The following is a 22733-nucleotide window of genomic DNA, read 5'->3' as shown; positions in this document are numbered from 1 at the left end:
ATTTTCTTTCTTTCTTATTAGTTTGTTTCTAGGGAGTGCCGCCAGGGGCATACTTGTAATCTCCCATTCCTTTTATATTAAGTTAATATAAATAGCTAAACTGGCAGCAGCCAGTAGTTGTAGGTTTCTGTCTCTCAATCATATCTTCCTCTTCTTCTCTTTCTCTCTCTCTCATCTCTCTCTCTCTCCATGAATGATTACATGGTATCAGAGCTTGGTTCAGATGAGAGTAACGGTTCTTCTCTTGTAGTGTAGACTGTTTTAACGACTGGTTGCTGGACTGATTACTGGGCTGTTCTGATAGCCAAACTAGCACTGGGCTGATTTCAGCAGTTTTTTTTTCTCTTTCCAGAAGTAAAATTCTTGGGGGTTTAGCACTCTGATTGTGGCTGTGATGTAGTTGTGTGGGATCTGGTCTGGTAAACTTGTGATTCTGGTTCTTGTAGTGTAGACTATCTTCCTCAATGGCAAACTATGATTCAGCTTCATCTGGGGTTACACCAACCCATAGCACAGCTGGTATGGGAGGTGAAAACATGATGTTTCCCATGCCCATTACCCCTTTAAATGGTCTAAACTACCTGGAGTGGGCTAAAAGTGTAAAACTTCATGTAACGACAAAGGGAAAAGCTGGTTACATAAATGGGAGGGTGAAAGAACACAAGAGTGAGACAGCTGAACATGATAGGTGGGACCAAGAAAACAGTATGGTGATGTCTTGGCTCCTCGCAACCATGGAACCTGATGTGAAGAAGAACTTTATGTGGTCAGACACCGCTAGTGAGATTTGGGAACAGGCCAAAACTACATATTCTAAGCAAAGGCATTATGCCAAGGTTTACCAGTTGCAAGCTGAATCCTCAACCTATAAACAGGGAAATCGTAGTTTGTCTTCCTATTATTAAGCCCTTACCTCCGTATGGAAAGAATTGGATCATTATCAGGCTATAGAGTGGAAACATGATGACGATGATAAGGCCTACAGGAATCTGGTTTCTCAGCAGCGTGTGTTTGCCTTCTTGTTGGGACTGAACCTTACCTATGAACCCTTGAGAATTCAGATCTTAGGAAGCAAAGAGTTGTTGTCGGTTCACGAGGTATATGTCCTTGTTCAATCGGAAGAAAGTAGGCGGAGTGTGATGGTTACAACCGAGGGGGAGCAACAAGTTGCTTTGGCTGCAATGAGTAATAACAACATGGGGAAGAAAAGTGACACAAGAAGGCTGATGATAAAGACAAGTTGTTTTGTACCCACTGTCGGCGCTCACGGCATACACGTGACACATGTTGGGACATTCACGGGAAACCCAAGTGGACAATGAAGAACCAAGAACAGAGTAAAGGGCAAGGTCAGAAAAAGATGAACACAATACATAATGCAGCACATGTGGCAACCCAAGATACTCAGGTTGCCAGTACTACCCGGGACCACCTTACTAATTCTGACCCCAAGGAAGATATAATGAATTCCTTCAAAGACCACTTGGAGTCATATGGTAGGGCTTTGCGACAGATGGATAGTTCAGTTACTGGTACTCCTTCTACTTTATTTGCATCCACGTCAGGTAATGTGGCTTCTGCATTCCATGTCACTCCCACTGGTTTCCCTTGAATTATTGACTCAGGGGCCTCCAACCACATGATTGGTAAGCCGAACTTGTTTCAAATTTATTGCCTTTTGTCAAGAAGGGATAAAGTGAGGCTTGCAGATGGATCATTCTCCTCCATTGCAGGCCAAGGATCAATATCTCTTCCACATGGCCTTAACCCGAATTGTGTATTGCATGTCCCTCAACTTCCTATAAATTTGCTTTCAATTAGTAGTATCACAAGCTCTTTAAACTGTAGCGTAACCTTTTTTCCTGGTTCATGTGTTTTTTAAGATCTAACTTCTGGGAGGACGATTGGTAGAGGGAGCCCAGTGGATGGTCTCTACATTCTCGACAACAAAGCTGGTCTCTTGGTGTCATCCTCGGAATCACATAGTTAGTCAAATAAGAGTCAATTTTTTTTGTGGCATAGTCGGTTAGGTCATATTTCTTTTGAAATAGTAAAGTCTTTGTTCCTGGTTTTATTTAAGTCATGTTTAATGTCAAAGTTCCAGTGTCAAACGTGTCAGTTGAGCAAACAATGTAGAACAACTTTTCACTCAAATAATAAAAGATTGAGTGTTCCTTTTCATGTAGTGTATTCTGATGTATGGGGGCCTACTACTATAATCTCTAAGGGTGGATATAAGTACTTTATCACATTGATCGATGACTACTCTCGCTATACATGGGTATTCCCTATGCGTAGTAGAGACGAAGTTCTAAAGATTGTGAAAGACTTCCAGTGGATGGTCTTGACAGTATGGCCGACCAAAAATAAGAGGAAGAGAAGAGAAGAGAGGAGGGAAAAAAGAAGGGTTTTTCAATGTAACAGTGCTGGCGGCACCAGCCTTTATTTTAATATATATAGGGCGGCAGAAATAACAAGGGAAAAGACCCTTGTGCCCCTGAGTACAATAACAGACATAACAGAAAGAAAAAACGAAATAAAAAAAAACTTTAATTAGCCAAACAGGCCCTAACATCAGCAACTAAATTATTTTAACATTATTTTAACACTCCCCCTCAAGTTGGAACATAGATGTCAATCATGCCCAACTTGTCACACAAATCTTTGTGCCGCACATGATGGAGACCTTTGGTGAAGATATCTGCAAGTTGTTCTGAGTTGACATATGGTGTACACACTTCTCCACTTTCAAGTTTCTCTCTAATAAAATGCTTGTCCACTTCAATGTGTTTCATCCTGTCATGCAGAACTAGATTAGTAGCAATATTGATGGCAGCTTTATTGTCACAGTAGAGTGACATAGGATTGCTTATTGCGAAACCCAGTTCACCTAACAGATTTCTTATCCACATGATTTCCGCAACCCCATGAGCCATTGCTCTATACTCTGCTTCAGCACTGGATCTAGCCACCACACTTTGTTTTTTGCTTCTCCACGTGACAAGGTTTCCTACTACAAAGGCACAATACCCATAGGTAGACTTTCGGTCATTGACTGCTCCTGCCCAATCTGCATCAGTATATACTTCCACTTTTAAGTGACTGTGTTTCTGGAACAACAAACCAGCTCCAGGAAACTTCTTGAGATATCTCAAGATCCTCTCTACAGCCTCAAAGTGAGTTGTCCTAGGGCTGTGCATGAATTGACTAAGGACACCCATTGCATAGGCAATATCAGGCCTGGTCATAGACAAATACAAATGTCTCCCCACGAGTCTCTAGAACATCTTTACATCTTTCAAAAACTCTCCCTGACTGTCTCCCAGATGGTGATTAGGCTCAATAGGTGAATCAAATGGCTTTAACCCCAACTTGCTTGTATCCTCTAGTAGATCTAGTACATAATTCCGTTGGGAAATAAAGATGCCCTTGTGAGAGCGGGCAACTTCAATTCCAAGAAAGTATCGTAAGGGGCCTAGATCCTTCAACTCAAATTTAGTGGCTAAGAATTTTAGTCTCCGGATTTCAGCATCCCAATCTCCTGTGATCACTATGTCATCCACATACACAATAAGAGCTGCAATTTTACCTTCACCTCTTTTCACAAACAGAGTATGACCCGACTGGCATTGTTTGAACCCCATCTGTTGAACTGCTAAATGGAACTTACTAAACCAAACCCGAGGTGATTGTTTCAGCCCATATAGAGATTTTTTTTAACCTGCACACCTTTTGTTCACTGCCTTTGGCACAGAACCCTGGGGGTTGGGTTATATACACTTCCTCTTCCAAGTCACCATTCAATAAAGCATTTTTGATGTCCAATTGGTGAAGATCCCAGTCAAGATTTGCTGCCAAGGAAAGAAGAATCCTGATAGAGTTCATCTTGGCTACCGGAGCAAAAGTCTCTGCATAGTCCACTCCATATACTTGTGTGAAGCCTCTTGCTACCAGTCTAGCCTTGTACCTTTCAACAGTTCCATCAACCTTGTGTTTCACTGTGAACACCCACTTGCACCCCACCGGTTCCTTCCCTTCATGAAGGTCTACCAACTCCCAAGTGCCATTTTTGTGTAAAGCATCAATTTCTTCCTGCATTGCATCTGTCCATTCAGGTTTTGACAAAGCTTCTGCCACAGTCTTAGGAACGGGGACACTATCCACGGAAGAGAGAAAGGCACGGTACAAAGGTGAAACATGCTCATAGGACACAAAATTAGAGATAGGATGATTAGTGGTACAAGACCTAACACCCTTCCTCTTAGCAATAGGAATATTAAGATCATTGGTGACAGGTGAATCAACATTTAAAGGAGCAGACATATCAATGGGAGTAAGTGTACCTGGTTAATGAGACGGATCTGCCTCAGGTGAATCCGATGATGTTGGTTGCATAGTGTCAGGCCCCACGGCTCTTGAACTCTGCTGGCTCTTATGGCGATGATAAAAAACCCGGAATGGAGGAGGATCAAGTAAAGGAGGTAGTTGAATTTGAGTCATCGCCTGTTTCTCCTCAACCCTACTCTCTCCCTGAGGAGAAACCGAGAAAAAATGTTGATTCTCAAAGAATGAGACATCAATGGAAACATAGTACTTGCGAGCAATGAGATCATAGCAACGATACCCCTTTTGAGATAAAGGATAACCAAGAAAAACACAAGGAATAGCTCGAGGATCAAGCTTACCACGAGTAGGGGACGGGTTATGGACAAAACAACGACACCCAAAAACACGCATCAGAATGGTGGACAGCGGGGCTATAGGGAACAAGAGCTGATGTGGGGCCTTATACTCTAGTAGCCGAGAGGGCATGCGATTGATGATATATGTCGCACACAAGACTGCATCCATCCAGAACTGTTTTGGCACATTCATATGAATCAACAAACCAAAAGCGACTTCAAGAAGGTGACGGTTCTTCCGTTCAGCCACACCATTTTGTTGGGGTGTCCTGGCACAAGAGCTTCACTGAAGTGACCCACTTGAACCAAAAAACTTCGTGAGATCACTATGAAAATATTCCTTCGCATTGTCCGACTGGAAGATATGGATTTCCGTTTGGAACTGAGTGAACACCACGCATTGAAAATCTTTCACAATTTGTGGCACTTCATCTCGTGATCGCATAGGGTAAACCCAAGTGTATCTAGAATAATCATCAATCAGAATAAACAATATGAAATGGAAATTCAGATCTTTTATTTCGTAAAGGTCAAGAACTTCTACAATGCTTACTCAACTGACAAGTTTGACACTGTAACTGACTCACTGACAAGGACTCAAACAACTTTGGAAACATAACTTTTAACGACTCAAAAGAAAGATGACCTAAACGACTATGCCATAAATAGGCTTGACTCTCACTTGACAAACTCGTGGACTCTGCCGCCACCAGACCAGCATTATTCTCCAAGACGGAAAAAAAGTGACAGAGCAGTTCAAGGAATGAGTCAGACTACTAATGGATAGAAAATTAATAGGTAATTTGGGAACATGCAGTACATTAGGAAGAGTAAGGCCAAGTGGGAGAGGTATGGTGCCTCGGCCAGCTATGGTAGAAAAAGAACCATCAGTCAGTCTTACCTTATCTCTCCCAGAGAGAAAGTTATATGTCTGAAACAAATTAGACTTACCGGTCATGTGATTTGAGGCTCCGGAGTCAATAATCCAAGGAGAATCAGTAGTATGAGATGACACATGGAAGGCTGGGGCATTACCTGATGTAGACGCAAACGAGGTAGAAGGAGTAGGCCCAGAATCCATCTAGCGGAGAGTCCTACCATACAAATCCAAATGTTCATGGAAGGAGTTGATAATATCTTCCTTAGGGTCAGAACTGGGATGTCTCTCCTGAGTTACTGAAGGACTAGTTTCTATCGATGCCATATTAGTTGAGTTGTACCTTTTTTTATTCTGCTGGCCTGGTTTCTTGCCCTGATCAGGTGCTGACTTCTTACCCAAATCCTGTGCCCATTTAGGTTTTCCATGGAGATCCCAACATGTATCTTTCGTGTGTCATGTCTTCTGACAGTGAGTGCACCAAAGCTTGCTCTTATCATCTGATTTTTTCTGAGTGTCATCCTTTTTAAAACCACCTCCGACATTTGTATCTGAATTTTCCCGGACAGCTAGGGCAACTGACTCCCCTTCTACACCATTCATCACACTTCTTCTGTTTTCTTCTGACTGCACCAAGGCATACACCTCCTGAACTAATGGCAAGCCTTTACTACCCAAGATCTGCACCCTGATGGACTCCTATGACGGATTCAGCCCTAGGAGGAAGGTAAACACTCGTTGCTGAGATACAAGTGACTTATAGGCCTTTGCATCTTCATCACACTTCCAATTCACATTCTGATAGTGATCAAGTTCTTTCTATATTGATGTCAAATCAGAATAGTACATTGAGAGACTCCTCTCCCCCTGCTTGCAAGTAGAGGATTCAGCTTGTAGTTGATATATCTTGGCATAGTGTCTCTGCTCTGAATAGGTGGACTTCGCTTGTTCCCATATCTCACAAGCGGTTTCAACCCACATAAAAGTTTTCCTTACTTGTGGCAACATTGAAACCAAGAGCCAAGACATCACCATATTGTTCTCTTGGTTCCACCTATCATGCTCAACACTTCCATACTTCGGTTCATTCACTCTCCCATTGATGTATCCTATTTTCCCCCTAGCAGTGATGTAGAGTTTTATTCCCCTAGACCACTCAAGGTAATTCAGAACTTCAAAGGGAATAACAGCCATGGGAAAGCTCATATCCATTCCCCCACTCACTCCATTGTGGCTCCCTGAAATCTCTGAAGTAATAGAATTCTCAGTCAACATGGTCACACAGTAAATCAGTCCCAAACACCGGACTTAGGACCCCTCCTTACTCCACAAATCAATGCTCCACTCGGTTCACGCCCACACACTTGGGTTTAACAACCAGGTTGAGCACAAACAGTACCAAATTCCGGACAAAACAGAGGTAATATTCGGCAGATTTTAGACCTGTATAGTTTTAACAGTCCCAACCTACCAGAATTCCAGAATGTCCAACAACCACTAAACAACAGGAGAGATCCTTCTTACTTATAGTCAACTCAAACCATTGAGAAGACAGGTCATCCTTGACCTACAGTTGTCTTAACACATGTACAGGATCACACGATCCAAAAAAAGGGGGGTACACAGATTCGACAGCATTCAGCCGCCCAGACTCATAGGGTTTTCACTTGATACATGACCAAGGAGGGTAAAGAAGAGAGAAACAAAGAGAACTGTACCAGTTGTAGCTGTTCTTTTTCAGTCCCGAATCAGATTTCTGTTCCACCCAGATTCTACTAGTCTGTTCGATCTGTTCTCTCAGTAGGGTTGTTCGATCTGCTCTCTTTAATCAGTATTCCCGCTCTGATACCATCTTGATAGTATGGCCGGCCAGAAATAAGAGGAAGAGAAGAGAAGAGAAGAGGAGAAGAAGAGAAGAGAAGAGAGGAGGGAAGAAAGAAGGGTTTTGCAATGTAATAGTGCTGGCGGTACCAGCCTTTATTTTAATATATATAGGGCGGTAGAAATAACAAGGGAAAAGACCCTTGTGCCCCTGGGTACAATAACAGACATAACAGAAAGAAAAAACGAAATAAAAAAAAACACTTATTTTAACAGATGGAATTTACGCAATTCCATGTTGAAATACAGATCTTCCAATCCAACAATGCAAAAGAATATTTCCATGGTGAGCTCAACAGGTTCTTTGCCTCCCATAGATCTATTCATAGGAGCTCATGCGCAAGAACACCACAACAAAATGGTGTTGCAGAAAGAAAAAACAAACACCTCCTTGAGGTAGCTGGCAGGATGATGTTACACATGAATGTTCCAAAAAGGTTTTGGATAGATGCTATACTTGCAGCTGCTTATGTCATCAATCACATGCCCTCCAGAGTGCTAAACTACATGGCTCCTCATCAGTTGTTGGTTGTCGTGCCTTTGTCTATGATCTGTCTCCATCTGAAGGCAAGTTAGACCCTCGGTCTATTCCTTGTATCTTCCTGGGGTATCCCTCCTCTCAAAAAGGATATCGGTGCTTTGATCCCATTAGTCATAAGTTTTTTGTGTCTATGGATGTGTCCTTCGAGTTTGAGCCATTCTTCCCTGCTTTTCCTCAGGGGGAAAGTAGTAGTGTGGAAGAGGAGAAGCAGGTTCAAGTCCGCCAAGTCTCTCTTCCTTCTATTCCGGACCTTGCTCCCTTTTGTGTCTTCCAACGTACACACCGTAGAGATCAGCAATGTGATAGAGATGTGGAGTAGCCAAACATTGAGCAACCGACGCCGTTAGACTCCCAGGAGGTAAGCCCAATCCCTGTTGCACCTACTGATACCCCTACTCCTACTCCTACAGTGGATGACCTTGACATTCCTATTGCTCAAAGAAAGGGAGTCAGGTCATGCACTACCAAACACCCCATTACCCAGTATGTCTCCTATGATCACATTTCCCCCTCATACCGAGCCTTTCTATCCATAGTTGATTGCATCCTTGTTCCCAGAAATGTTGCAAAAGCCTTAAAATGCCCCGAATGGACAGATGCCATGAAGGAGGAGATTAATGCTCTTCATAAAAATCAAACTTGGGAATTGGTGGATCTTCCAAAGGGGAAAGACCCCGTGGGGTGTAAATGGGTGTTTACAGTTCAACACAAGGCAAACGAGATAGTTGAAAGGTACAAAGCAAGATTAGTAGCCAAAGGGTACACTCAAGTGTACGGGGCTGACTATGATGAGACTTTTGCTCCAGTAGCTAAGATGAACTCAATTAGGGTTCTCTTGTCATTAGCTGCTAACATTGACTGGGAATTGCATCAACTGGACATAAAGAATGATTTTTTAAATGGTGACCTAGAGGAGGAAGTATACATGGTTCAACCCCCTAGATTCTATGCCAAGGGAAGTAAAAATAAGGTGTGCAAGTTGAGAAAGTCTCTTTATGGTTTAAAACAATCTCCTAGAGCTTGGTTTAGTAAGTTTCAAATGGCAGTTCAGCAGGTAGGCTTCAAACAATGTCAGTCTGATCATATACTCTTTGTGAAGAGATGTCAGGAACAGGTTGTTGTATTGATAGTGTATGTGGATGATATCATCATTACAGGAAATTGGAGTTCAGAAATACGGAAATTGAAACAATTCCTTGCATCTAAATTTGAAGTGAAAGATTTAGGTCCCCTGAAGTATTTCCTTGGAATTGAAGTCGCCCACTCAGAAAGAGGTATCTTCATTTCTCAAAGGAAATACACCCTTGATCTATTACAAGACACAGGAAAATTAGGTGCAAGGCCAGCAGATACTCCCATGGATGTTGACCACAAGTTGGGTGACCGTGATAGTGAACCTTTGAAAGATGTGAAACAGTTCCAAAGGTTAGTGGGAAAGCTGATCTATTTGTCCATGACCCATCCAGACATTGCCTATTCAGTTGGGGTTCTAAGCCAATTAATGCACTCTCCTAAGAAACCACACATGGAGGCAGCAGAGAGAGTTCTTAGATACCTGAAAAAGTATCCTGGAACAAGTCTACTATTCAATAAACATTATCACCTAAAGGTGGAAGTCTTTACAGGTGTTGTGGATGATAGAAAGTCCACGAGTGGGTATTGCACATTTGTGGGAGGAAACCTAGTGACCTGGAAAAGCAAGAAACAAAGTGTGGTAGCAAGGTCAAGTGTTGAAGCTGAATATAGAGCTATGGCACATGGGGTGGCTGAAATTCTTTGTCTAAAAAATCTTCTAGGGGAGCTCGGAGTTGTTGTTCATAATCTTATGTCTCTTTACTGTGACAACAAGGCAGCCATAAATATCGCTAGCAACCTTGTCCTACATGAGAGGACCAAGCACATTGAGGTAGACAAACACTTCATAAGGGAAAAATTTGGAAAAAAGGGAAATTTGCATCCCGTATGTCAACTCCAAGGAACAACTCGCTGATGTCCTCACAAAAGGGCTTTCATACTCGCGGCACAATGAGTTATGTGACAAGCTGGGCATGATAGACATATTCAGCCCAACTTGAGGGGGAGTGTTGCGAGGATTATTTAATTGTTATTTTATAGTTGTTAGTGTTAAGATGCTGTCAGTCAGTTATTTTCTTTCTTTCTTATTAGTTTGTTTCTGGGGAGTGCCGCCAAGGGCATACTTGTAATCTTCAATTCCTTTTATATTAAGTTAATATAAATAACTAAATTGGCGGCAACCAGTAGTTGTAGGTTTTTGTCTCTCAATCATATCTTCCTCTTCTTCTCTTTCTCTCTCTCTCTCTCCATGAATGATTACAAAAATCAACATATTCGGAACTGCGACACTATGCAAAAATCTACCAGCAACAGGCATAATCGTCTACTTGTAAACAGGGGAGAGGTGTCTATCTGTGTACTACTCAGACTTGACCTCTGTCTGAAAGGAGTTAGATCATTATCAGAGTGTGGACTGGAAGTGTGATGAAGATGCAAAACTGTACAAAAAACTCGTCTCCCAACAAAGAGTGTTTGCTTTCTTACATGGTTTGAACCCTACATATGAATCTATCAGAGTCCAGATCCTAAGTAGCAAGGATCTTCCATCAGTTCAGGAAGTTTATGCTCTTGTACAATCAGAAGAAAGCAGAAGGAATTTGATGAACAGTTCTGGAGGAGATGCAGTTGTGTTGGCAGCGAAAGGGAGTGTTACTACCGGTGGGGGAAATACTCCTAAGAAGGGAGATCTTCAGAAAAAGATGGATGACAAGGACAAACTGTGGTGTACCCATTGACAGAAACCCCGACACACCCGATACATATGTTGGGATCTTCATGGGAAGCCGAAATGGGCTCAATATCTGAATAAGAAGCAAGGTTTAGATATGAATAAAAAGTCAAGACAGCAAGGTACAAGAAAACGCACTATGGCAAACATGGCTACTTAGGAGAATCAGCCCCTCATTCATACTATGACTTAGACACATCCATCTAGATCTGACCCAAGGGAGGATATTATAAATTCCTTCTGTGACCATTTAGAGCTCTATGGTAGAGCAATTCGTCAGATGGATGCTCCTCCCTCAACTTCATTTGCGTCTACATCAGGTAACTCTGCCACATCTTTCCATGTTGCTTCTCATAACCCTGACACTCCCTGGATCATTGATTCTTGAGCGTCAAAACACGACTGGTACGTCCTATTACTTTCAAACCTATCACCTTCTTTCTGGAAGAGACAAGGTGAGACTAGCTGATGGATCATACACTACCATAGCTGGTCAAGGAACCATTTATCTCCCTCTCGGCCTTACCCTCTCTGATGTTTTACATGTTTCGAAATTTCTCATTAATTTGTTCTCTGTTAGTAGTATTACTAATTCCTTAAACTGCTCAGTGACCTTTTTCCCCTTCTTACTGTGTGATCCAGGATCTGGCCTCGGGGAGGACGATTTGTAGAGGATGTATGGTTGATGGACTTTACATGCTGGAGAATAAGGTTGGTCTTCAAGTCACAGAGTCTAAGAGTCAGTCCTGTAAGAGTCAATTTTATTTATGGCATTGTCGTCTTGGTCATTTATCTTTTGAGTTTTTGAAAGTGATATTTCCAAAATTGTTTAAGTCATGTCCGTTTCAGATTTCTCTTGTCAAACTTGTCAATTGAGTAAGTAGTGTAGAACTCATTTTCTTTCAAAAACTAATAAATCTGAATTTCTTTTTCACATTGTTCATTCTGATGTGTGCGGCCCTGTTACTTTACCATCTGAGAGTGGCTACAAGTATTTTATTACCATTATCAATGATTATTCTAGATATACATGGGTATATCCCATGCGGACCGAGGATGAAGTACCAAAAATTATCCAAGATTTTCAGCGGATGGTCTTCACCCAATTTCAAACTGAAATCCAAATTTTTCAGTCAGATAATGCCAAAGAGTATTTTCATAGTGATCTCACAGAATTTTTTGCTTCACATGGTTCACTTCATCGTAGCTCTTGTGCCCGAAAATCACAAAAAAATGGTGTTGCTGAAAGAAAGAATCGACACCTCCTTGAAGTGGCCCGGGGTTTACTACTCCATATGAATGTCCCAAAGCGCTTTTGGCTTGAAGCTGTCCTTTGTGCTACCTACCTCATTAATTGTATGCCCTCTCGTTGGTTAGAGTGCAAAGCCCCACATCAGCTTCTCTTTCCTAAGGTCCCCCTTCTTCCCATTCCTCCTCATGTGTTTGGTTGCTATTGCTTTGTCCAAAATTTGTCACCCACTCGTGGAAAATTGGATCATCGTGCTATTCCTTGCATATTCCTGTGGTACTCCTTCACTCAAAAGGGATACAGTTGTTTTGATCCGGTTTCTCAGAAATTCTATGTTTCCATAGATGTCTCTTTCTTTGAGAGTGAGCCTTTTTTTCCCTGTTTCTCCTCAGGGGGAGAGTAGGAATGAGGAGAAACTGGTTCAGCTCCCTCCTCCTCCTTTTCGTGTCTTCTTCCGTTGTCACAAAGGCCAACCAAATTCAAGAGCTGTGGAGAATCCATAAGTTCTACCTCCAATGCCATTAAACTCTTCGGGGGTGGATCATACTCACTCAGGTATCTTGGTTCCCATTGATGTCCTTGACCCCATTGCAATTGATACATCTGTTGCTAATGACCTTGACATTCCTATTGCTTACAGGGAAGGTGTTAGATCGTGCACCACTAAACACCCCATTTCCCACTTTGTTTCCTATGAAAACATTTCACCCTCTTTTCGAGCCTTTCTCACATCCATTGACAGTGTTCCTATCCCTAAGAATATGGCAGAAGCTCTTTCAGTACCTGAATGGATAGATGCTATGAAGGAAGAAATTAATGCCCTTTATAAAAATGGCACATGGGAACTTGTAGATCTTCCTAAGGGAAAGGATCCAGTTGGATGTAAATGGGTGTTCATAGTCAAACATAGGATTGATGGCACGGTGGAGAGGTATAAAGCTCGTTTAGTGGAAAAGGGGTTTACACAAGTGTACGGAGTTGATTATGCAGAGACTTTTGCACCCGTTGCCAAGATGAACTCCATTAGAGTTCTATTCTCTCTTGTTGCTAATCTTGACTGGGATCTACATCAGCTTGATATCAAGAACGCATTCTTGAATGGAGACCTTGAAGAGGAAGCTTACATGATACAACCCCCTGGTTTTCAGGCTCAAGGCAATGAACAAAAGGTGTGCAGGTTGAAGAAGTCTTTATATGGGTTGAAACAATCACCGAGAGCCTAGTTCAACAAATTCCATGCAGTGGTTCAGCATAAAGGATACAAGCAATGTCAATCTGATCACACATTGTTTGTGAAAAGAGGAGAAGGTAAAATTGCTACTTTGATAGTATATGTTGATGATATAATTATCATTGGCATCTGGAAGGATGAAATCCAAAAGTTGAAGAGTTTTCTTTCCACACAGTTTGAAGTAAAGGATCTAGGTCCTCTAAGATACTTCCTAGGAATTGAATTTGCCCGCTCAAAAAGGGGTATCTTCATTTGGGAAATGAGTATGTCCTAGATTTACTCTAGGATACAGGAAAATGGGAGTGAAGCCAGTTGATTCCCCTATTGATCCTAACCATAAATTAGGTGACAACCAAGGTGAACCTATCAAGGATGTGAAACAGTTTCAGAGACTTATAGGGAGATTGTTATATCTTTCTATAACCCGCCCAGATATTGCTTATGCAGTTGGTGTCCTTAGCCAGTTCATGCATGCCCCTATGGCCACTCATCTTGAAGCAGCAGAAAGAATCCTCCGATACCTTAAAAGGTTTCCAGGTGCTGGCTTGTTGTTTCAAAGGCACGGACATTTGAAAGCTGAAGTGTATACTGATGCAGATTGGGCAGGATCCCCAAATGACAGAAAGTCAACTAGTGGCTATTGTACCTTCATAGGAGGAAATCTAGTTACCTGGAGAAGCAAAAAGCAAAGTGTGGTAGCTAGATCCAGTGTTTAAGCTGAATATCGAGCAATGGCTCATGGAGTGGCTGAAATTATGTGGATAAAGAATTTTTTGAGTGAGTTGGGTTTTCCAGTGAATTGACCTATGACCCTATTCTGTGATAACAAAGCAGCCAAAACATTGTTGCTAACCCCGTGCTACATGATAGAACTAAACACATCAAATTCGACAAGCATTTTATCAGAGAGAAGGTTATCACAGGGCAAGTGTGTACTCCCTATGTCAACTCTGAGGATCAACTTGCAGACATCTTTGCAAAAGGACTACACCACTCACAACATCATGATTTATGTGACAAGTTGGGCATGATTGACTTCTATGTCCCAACTTGAGGGGGAGTGTTAACAGTTGTTATTTTTCCTATGTATAGTACCACAGGGGTACTATTTTTAGTTGTCGTCGCCCTAGTATATTTATTAAAAAAGCTGCGCCGCCAGCAGAATCTTTTTGCTCTCAGTTCTCTCTTCTCTCTTCTTCTCTCTCTCTCTTTTCTCTCTTCTTCCATTCTTCTCTCCTGCATAACAATGATATGTTTCCTAAATGATCTGCATATTTTACATATTATACATGGAAATTACATGAAGAAGATAACAATGGGTACAAACCTTCATGAATAGAAATTAGAAATCAAGACAAATTCACTATGAAAAAAGGGCAGCCCAGTGCACGAGGCTCCCGCCAATGCTGGGACAAATTCACTATGAATGTGATGTGAAATTTGACATTCAAACCTACTGTATTTCTCAGCTCCAAATGCGATTCAGTCCAATGATAAATAGCAATACAAACTGAAATCAGAAACGAAATAGAAAAGAAGTAGCAGAAATCAGAAGAGAGGAAGAAAATGGAAGAAGATGGGAGAAGGAGAAAAGAGTTCGGTTTATCTTCTCTCCTTTCTCCTAATTAGTTTTATTAATCTAATCTGAATGCAAAATTACAATGATGCCCTTAATGGGGCAGCCAGCTCATAAGCATAACTTAAAAGAAATTAAAAAAAAAAAAAAAGTTAACAGGCCCATATGGACAAGGCATTAGGGCCCATTCAGCCCAGTCTCTCTACAGCTCCACAATATCATATAATGCATCTCTCTTCGTTAATTGGCATGCTATCAACAAAAGAGTATTCAGTCTACACATCAGCCCTCCTTTGGGCAGGTCAAACAGGTAGACACTTACAAACACTATAAGGATTTTAACCACCATCTCCTTCTGCCGGAAAATCAGTCTTTGACACACAAAACCTCTCACAAATCCTGAAGACACAAAATATCTACATGCCAGATCAAACAACAGAAAAGCAGTAAACCATCTGATTTCATTAGGGATCAAGATTCAAAATATCAATATGCCCGTGTATCGGCAGGGGCGTATCGGTACCTAAAATAACACACTTTTATGTTTTTTTTTTAGGTTTTATTTTTCAAAATTTGGTTTTTAGGCCTATTTTTAACCATATTTTTTTATTAAAAAGAGGGGGGTTCCCGAAACACCTGTAAATAAGCACATTGGGAAGCCACCAATACGATACAGGGTGTATCGTATCGAAATTTTGAACCTTGTTAGGGATATCATGGGATGGAATGAAATGGCCAGTGTTTTAAAAAGGCATGCCTTGGCTCACAGTTGACACTCATTTTGTGGGGTGTGCCTTGCCCCAATACAATTGCACCATACCTTTTTTGATGAGTTAACCTTAAATTTGATGTTTTGACATGTAAATTACCATATTGTAGACTGTATCTACTAACAGCTCAGTAGTTGGTAAACTTAAAACCAACCTTTTTTTTTTAATAAATAAACTTACACTCAACATTGATGAATGCTCCCTTGGAAATCCAGGAGAGTCAGGTGTTGGGGGTGTTATTAGGGATTGCAATGGCAATAAATAACTCGATTATTCTGGCCCAACTGGCTTTGGTAACTCTTCAAGAGATAAACTGCATGCTTTGATTCAAGGGTTAAAACTTATGAGCTTGAAAAGCCATAATCAGCTGATGAGAACTCAAGATATGATCCCCTAGAATTTCAGGATGATGATGAGATAGGCATGTCTCTAGTTACCAATTTGAATAGCTCATTCAATTGGTAACTTTTTTTGTTACTCATTCAATTGGGTACCTAGAAGTGAGGATACTGTGAGAGATCTTTTAGCTAGGGTAAGGGTGGAAAGGGAGCATCTAGAATGGGGTTGCCTAGGTCTGGGTTATAATCTGTAATCGCCTTTTCATTTTCATTCTGGTTTGGGCTCCAGGCTCCTTGATGTTAGGGGTTAGCTTTGTACTATTTGGTCTGCTGTCCACCTTGGTGGTTTAGAGTTTCAGTTTTAATGACATTCTTCACAGTCATTCATCAAAAAAAAAAGAAAAGAAAAGAAAAATCTCTAAACAATTGAGCTAATAGGCTTTTATGGCATAGGCGCTTACATATGTGAAAAGAAAGAGACTTATGTGATATTTTTCGGTTCTATTGGTACTGAAGATTCGATTACAGCAGAGTTTACAGCATTGTTACAGAGATTCAAGTTGATGTTGCTGACAGGATTCTCTATTATTGGTATTAAGTGGAAAGTTACCCACAAGCCCACAAGTAGTCATTAGTTCGACAATACAGAGGATTGTTGGCCCATGGCAGCTCTGATATCATACCAGAGAGGCTTTATCTTTGGCTTCCAGAGTATTGTTTTCTTCACAAGTAAAGCAAAACTTTATTAGAGCATTAAGTAGGAAGATAGCTTCCAGAGTGTTTTTCTCATTCAGATAGTTTCCAAGGTCAAATAAATTTTTGGCTAATAGCTTGACATGGGAAAATGTGGTGAAGGGAGATTGTACTATACCACATCTCTTCATGACAATTACGTATTGCCTATCATTTTTGATATTTTTTGCATATCAATTGGTTTGCATTATAATTATCCAAAAAAAAAATCAAATGGTTTGCATTATCTCCTGTAAATATTTTTTTCTGTTTATTGTTTGTACCATTGAGTATTGAGGAACTTCATGATTGTCTTTTTCTCCTTACTTCTACCCTGATTAAATTATTTAAATCAGTAGAAGATCAAGACTGCAATCAGCCTTGAACCCTAATAGATTTTAGGTTAAGAAAAGTAGAAGAAAAGTGAGAGGAAGGAGAAAAGAGAGAAGAGGAACTGGAGAACACAAAGGTTTGAAAGAAGGGACAGATTCTAACACCTCTGCCACCGCCACTCTCTTAGTATTTATAGGTTATGTTCAGTACATAGAGAAAAGGACAGATCTGCCCTTAGTACTTACATGACAAATAAAGTAAATAAAAACTGAAATAAATAACAACTTGAAATAACAAACTGACTCCAACTAACACTACCATGATTGAAACAAATAATTACACATACTGTCCTACTAACACAGTGGGGACCAAAGCTGTGGGGCCCACATCAGTGTTCTCTAAAATCCCGCTCAAGCTGGGAGTAGATATTTATCATTCCCAACTTGGATAGGTCTGCCTCTAACTTCTTCCTTGGTACAGTCTTGGTGAGGATATCCGCGAGCTGCATATTAGATGTGATATACGGGAGACACTTCTTGTGATGAGACCCTCTCTCGCACAAAATGTCGATCAACTTCAATATGTTTAGTTCTGTCATGCTACACTGGGTTGTGGGTTATATTAATAGCTGCCTGGTTATCACAATAAAGCATCAAGGGCTTCTCATAGTCAATACCCAACTCTTCAAGTAGTGATCTCAACCATAGGATTTCAACCACTCCGTTAGCCATTGACCTGTATTCCGCTTTAGACCTATTCATGGATTGGGCCAGGTCGGGCTTTCACTTGTCAATAATGAAAATATACTAGGCCCGAGCCCGAGCTCGGCCCGACCAACGGGCCTATAACTTGGGCCCGAGCCCGGCCCTGGTAAAAAGCCCGAAGCCCGAGCCCGAGCCTAAAGCCCGACCTAATTGAAAAAAAAAAACAATTTTCCCTATTAAAATTAGAATTAAAAATTCAGATACTAATTTTTTTTCTATTTAAATGAACAATGGGCCTACAAGATGGTATTTTCCCCTTTCTTTTATATTTTAAAACACAAATTTACATTCTTAAATCAAAAAATTTATTCAAATGGACATAATCACATAACTAATTTTAAGTTTAATATTAGGTCGGGCCGGGCCGGGCTCGAGCCGGGCTATTTTGACAAAACCCGAGCCCGGCTCGAATTTATTGCGGGCCAGGCTTTTTGGCCCGAATTTAAGCCCGTCGGCCTATAAGAATGTCCAAGCCCGTCCAGGGGTCGGATCGGGCCGGGCCAGCCCATGAACAGGTCTATTCCGCTTCAACGCTAGAGCGGGAAACAGCACTCTGCTTCTTACTCCTCCAAGAGACAAGGTTACCTCCCACAAGGGCACAATATCCAAAGGTAGACCTATCATCAGCACTCCCAGTCCAATCGGCATCTATATAGACCTCCACCTTCATGTGATTATTGTTCCTGAGCAGTATACCTCTACCCAGGCATCTCTCAAGTATGCTAATATTCTCTCTGTTGCAAGGAGATGAGAAGTTCTAGGGGAATGCATGTACTGGCTGACAACACTAACTGCATAACTGATAGTTGGCCGCGTGAGGCAGAGATATAGGAGCTTTCCAACCAACCGTTGGAACATAACTTTGTCTTCAAGAGGCTCCCCACCCTCTGCACTAATCTCGTGATTCTGTTCAATGGGTGTATCAGCAGGCTTAACACCTAACTTTCTAGTTTCTGCCAACAGATCTAGAACATATTTTCTCTAAGAGATAAAGATCACCTATTTAGATCTAGCAACCTCAATACCCAAAAAATACCGTTGTGTACCAAGATCTTTCACCTCAAACTCTTGATGAAGGAGCTGTTTGAGGGACTCAATCTCACCATTATCATTTCCTGTCACTACAATATCATCCACATATACAGCAAGCAGGGTCAGAGAGGAGTCCACCCTCTTAATGAACAGTGTATGATCTGATTGGGCCTGTACATAACCAAACTTTCCAAGGGCTAATCTGAATCTATCAAACCAGGCTCTAGGTGACTGCTTCAAACCATACAATGCCTTGTTCAGTCGGCAAACCTTCTTACCCGTCTCTGTATCAAAGAATCCAGGAGGCAACTGCATGTAGACCTCTTTCTGTAAGTCTCCATTCAGAAAAGCATTTCTAACATCCATCTAGAACAAGGGCCAAGAATGATTTGCTACAAGGGGTAACAAAACTCGGATGGTGGTCATCTTGGCTACTGGGGCAAAGGTCTCCAAGTAATCTATACCATAAGTCTGGGTGAACCCCTTTGCAACCAGACGGGCTTTGTACTTTTCAATGGAGCCATCATGCTTCACAGTGAATACCCATCTACATCCAACTGGTTTCTTTCCTTTGGGTAGGTCAACTAGTGCCCAAGTATTATTTTTCAACAGGGCATCCATTTCGACTTGCATTGCATCTTTCCACTCTGGAACTAATAAGGATTCTTGCATTGTTCTTGGAATAGGGACATTGGCAATGGAAGTGAGATAGGACTAGTAGGAGGGAGATAGGCGATCATAGGATAAAAACTGTGAAATGCAGTGAGCTGTAGATGTGGTGCAATGCCGTTTCCCTTTGCAAACAGCAATAGGGAGATCAAGGTCATCCACAGGGGGGGAAGTGGCAACAGTGAAAGGTGTCTCAGTGGGCTCTGGGACTGTAATACCTGGATCTGAAGCCACAAAAGAAACTAGAGCTGGCCTGGACTGGACTGCCGATGACTAGGATCAACCTGCCATCATTGCCTGTGATAGACTCTCAACTCCTGATCCCTCTGACCACCCTCACTACTACAGCCTTCATCACCCAATGGAATAGGTAAAGGAACAGCCCCACTCCCACTCTCACTGCATTCCCCCTGAGGAAAGAAACTCAAAATCCCACTCTCACCGCTCTCCCCCTGAGGAGAAACCCTAGGATAATAGGGTGACCTCAAAGAAGGTGACATCCATGGAGACAAATCTTTTCCTTAAAACAGGATCATAGCAACAATAACCCTTTTGAGTTTGTGCATAACCGAGGAAAATGCATTTGGAGGCCTTAGGTTCAAACTTGGAATGATGGGGCCCGAGAAGCTGAACGAAACAGGTAGAACCAAAGGTTTTAAGGGGAACAGTGAACAACTCCTCGTCTAGGTATAGAAGGGAAAAAGGGGTTTTCATATCAAGAACCCGGGAAGGAACCCGATTAATGAGATATACTATCGTGATGATAGCATCACCCCAGAAGCGAATAGGTACATTGGAGGTAAACAGAACACTTTTAGCCACCTCCAAGATGTGCCTATTTTTCCTTTCGAAAACCCCGCTTTGCTGTGGTGTATGAGGGCAAGTGCTCTGGTGAATAACTCCATGGCTAAGGAGGTAGGAGGTCAATGGCTTAGCAAAGTATTCCTTTGCATTATCAGATCTAAGAACTTTGATTTTGGCCCCAAACTGAGTGAGAATCATCTAATGGAAGTTTTGGGTCAGAGCAGGAACCCCATCCCGAGAACGCATAAGATAGACCCAAGAAAACCTAGTATGGTCATCAACAAACAATAGAAAATATCTGTACTCACCCATATAAGGCATGTGATATGGCCCCCAAACATCAGTATGCACAATATCAAAAGAATAATTACTCCTTTTATTACTCAAAGAATAAGAAGTTCTACAATGTTTGGCAAACTCACAACTCTCACACCTCAACTTTGACAACTCAACAGACTCAAATAAAGCAAGAAATAGACTCTTCAAGGACTGAAAAGACAAATGATCTAATCGATTATGCCAAAGCAAAATCGGACTCACAAACTAAGAAACAAAGGACTTCTTATCCACTGGCTCTTCCCGACGAGAACTCTCTCTAAGCAAATAGATCCCATTTGTCTCACAGCCAGTCCCAATCACCTTTCTCGTCTCCAAGTCCTGAAAAGCACATTGGTCAGGGAAAAAGGTTACTGAACAATTCATATGTTTGGTAATACTACTGACTGAAAGCAGGTTAGTATCAAGCTTGGGAACATGCAAGACAGAAGATAAAGAGATAGTATCCGATAACTTGACGTCACCCTTGCCCGAAATGGGAACAAGAGAGCCATCAGCAATGGATACTCTATCTCTGCCGGAGGACAAATGATAAGTAGTGAACAATGATGGCAAGCTAGTCATATGGTCGGATGCACTTGAATCTATTACCCAACAGTGTTCAGTATTACCTGGAGCTGAAGCATGGTAAGTTGAGGCTCAAGTACCTGAATGTGCAAATGCAAATGTGGCAGGAGTTGATGGTGACTGAGATGATTGAGCTAAACTCCCAACTTCCTTTTCCAACTGTATGAGGGCAGCCCGAACCGCGGCTAAGGTCTCTAGGGATGTGCCTTTTGTGCCTGATGAGGATGTTGAATCAGTGTTCACAGCCACATGAGCATTACCCTTCTTATTTCTTAGTTTTGCTGGGACCAAATGAGGATGTAGCTTCCAACAAGTATCTTTCGTGTGCTTGGGTTTCTTGCAATGTTCACATACCAGGTCCCATTTATCTTCCTTCTTCCTGTCCCTTTCTGGATCACCCCCTGACTTAGGTTTAATAGCTGTCAGGGCTGGGGAAGGGGGCTGAGGTTGCATCATGACTTTTCTCCTGGTCTCTTCACTATGCACCAAGGAGTATGCTTGAGAGAGGGTCACACTATCTCTGGTCAGTATCTGTTGCCACACAATGTCATATTCTGAATTCAGGCCAGCCAGAAACTCAAAAACCCTGATTGTCTCGACTTGCTTTCTATGAGTTTGTGCATCTTTGGGACTCTCCCACTCAAGGGTCTCTAGATGGTCAATCTCATGCCACAAGGATTTCAAGGTAGAGAAGTAGACAGAAACCGACTTCTCTCCTTATTTAAGACCGTTCACCTCACACTTCAGTTCATAGGCTCTGGCAACATTAAGGGGTTGGGAATAGGTTTCTTTCACAACATCCCATATATCCTTAGCTGTCTTTGCCCACAAGTAATTCCAGCTGATATGTGGCTGCATAGAATTACACAGCCATGCCATAACCAAATAGTTCTCTTGAACCCACTTGGTGTACATTGGGCCCTCCTTGGAAGGTTCTTTCACGTCTCCCAAGAGGTAACCCAGTTTTCCCCTTCCCCCAATAGCCATCATGGCTGATTGAGCCCATTCCAAGTAATTTGACCCATCAAATCTCACAGTTGTAATCTGAAACCCAGTTTCAGATACACTACCATAACTGTTGTTCCCAAAACTACATTGTCCCTGATTTTTAAACTCCATTTTTGGTCAAGAATCAGTAGCTACAAACTGTTAGAGTCACTACACCAGAAAACAGCACTTGGACAGTCGATCACAATCAGAAAACAGTGTAGAATCAATGCAGGTCTGATCTGAAGCCAATTTGTAATCACGGTATATGCATGAAACCAGTACAAATCTGATCTGAAATCAATCGGCAATCACAGTACCAAGCAGTCTGTACAAGTTTTTATCCCCTAGAAGAGCTCAAAGCCAAAAATAGGTCTGAAACCAACTTAGAGAGCAATCTGAGATGCTGGAGCAGAATTAAGGTTTTAATTGTAGGTCTGAAATAAGTGCTCAGCCACACTTTCCAAGTAGTCCGTACAGTTAGAACCTGTCGTAGGGTCAATGTGAAATCCTAAAACTGATCATATCTGAGAGAAAACCCTAAAACAATCACTTTCCAAG

At 41.7% G+C, this 22733-nt stretch overlaps 1 protein-coding gene across 1 annotated transcript in view; it reads right to left on the bottom strand.

The window, feature by feature from the left end:
- Positions 1-22733, bottom strand: part of CPSRP54 (chloroplast signal recognition particle 54 kDa subunit) — an 88494-nt gene that overhangs the window by 18766 nt on the left and 46995 nt on the right. The gene's annotated exons all lie outside the window — the stretch shown is intronic.

Source organism: Nelumbo lutea, chromosome 2 (assembly GCF_056320005.1).
Source record: "Nelumbo lutea isolate HS-2025 chromosome 2, American lotus-T2T, whole genome shotgun sequence".
Lineage (NCBI taxonomy): Eukaryota > Viridiplantae > Streptophyta > Magnoliopsida > Proteales > Nelumbonaceae > Nelumbo > Nelumbo lutea.
The sequence above is the reverse complement of the archived record's forward strand: the minus strand, read 5'-3'. Positions and strand labels throughout refer to the sequence as shown.